At 45.3% G+C, this 1473-nt stretch overlaps 1 pseudogene; it reads left to right on the top strand.

Annotated features, from left to right (window-relative positions):
• The first annotated feature begins 796 nt into the window (after nucleotides 1-796).
• Nucleotides 797-941, top strand: LOC118678028 (annotated as a pseudogene).
• Nucleotides 942-1473: the final 532 nt, after the last annotated feature.

Below are 1473 nucleotides of genomic sequence, written 5' to 3'. Positions count from 1 at the left end.
CAGGATCTTCACAGGGGTCATTGTTCCTGTGCTGGGACCTCCCTTGTTGCAGAGCTGACTGGCAGCCATATCTGAGTTTCCATCAGCATGGCCCACACTCTTTGCTCTGCCCTGGTGATTCCCTGAGATCTAGCCCCAATTTGCAGCCCCCTCCAAGCTGTTTGCAGCTGCTTTTCCGTATGAATGGCCTGTCCTGGCTCAGGCTTCAGACTTTGCCAAAATCTCTTAAACAATCAGCATGCCTCAAACCTATCAATAAAAGACCCAAGACCCGGTACTAGTACCAGCTAGCCTTGCCTCACAGTTGGGCCTCATCTGGGCACTGCCTAGCCCAATACAAATAGCAGCCATCTGCAGATCTCTCTGTAGCTCTTGCTGGGTGGCCCCAGGCAATGACTGACAGTGCACCTGGTGGACAGCTGTAAACCATACCAGATTACAACTCTACACATCCACAAGTGACACACACAAGGGGCAGATTCAGTGAGCACCAAAGCCCCACTGAAGCAAGTCCTGCTCCATAGGGTTATCTCCTGCACTGCAGCTCTTCCATTGTAGATACAGCTGGTCCTCAGAGTCAATTGGCATGGAGGTTAATTCCTCCCAGTGATGCCACAGCAATCAAATCTCAACTACAAGACTGTACCCAGCCCACACAGGGGTGCACCTAGAGTGCCCAGCTCAGGAGGCTGGAGAGGCTGAGCCACTGGGCCTTACAGGACACCTACACAAGGCCACTCTACCAATTCCAGGACACATAGCAGCTCTACCTAATACATAAAAACAAACACAGGGCACCCCCTGGCAATGAGCAAGGAGACACCTGATTGGTGGTGGTGCTCTTATATCAATCAGGGGCAGAGCAGACATGCAGTCCTTAGTTCATCCTAGCTTGATGCCTGTCTTGGTGGCCAGAGCTGTTTCATGCCTGAGGCACATTAAAATAACACAGGGAAGTAGCCAAATGTGGAAACAAAGAAACAGGTCCCAAATGAAAGAAGTGGTCAAATGGTTTTCAATGATGGTGCCAAGTTCATTCAATGGGGGAAAGAATAGTCTTTTCAACAAATGGTGCTGGAAAAACTATATCCATATGCAAAAGAATGAAGTTGAACCCTTACCACACCTCAGACAAAAATTAACTCAAAATGGATCAAATACCTAAATGTAAAAACAAAAACCATAAAATTCTTAGTATAAAGCATAGGGGGAAAGCTTCATAACATTGGATCTGGCAATGATTTATTAGATATAACATCAAAAACACCGGCAACAAGGAAATAAAAGGAACTTTGTAAATATTAAAAATCTTCATGCATCAAAGAATACTATCAAAAGAATGAAAAAGACAACCCACAGAATAGGTGAAAATATTTGCAAATCACATTAGATGAGGAGCCAACAAAATATTTAAAGAATGTCTACAATTAGCCCAGCTGGTGTAGCTTACTGTTGAGCATCGACCTATGAACC

The sequence above is a fragment of the Myotis myotis genome, unplaced genomic scaffold (genome assembly GCF_014108235.1).
Source record: "Myotis myotis isolate mMyoMyo1 unplaced genomic scaffold, mMyoMyo1.p scaffold_m19_p_2, whole genome shotgun sequence".
In the NCBI taxonomy this organism is placed as follows: Eukaryota; Metazoa; Chordata; class Mammalia; order Chiroptera; family Vespertilionidae; genus Myotis; species Myotis myotis.
This window is presented reverse-complemented; position numbering and strand designations above follow the sequence as displayed.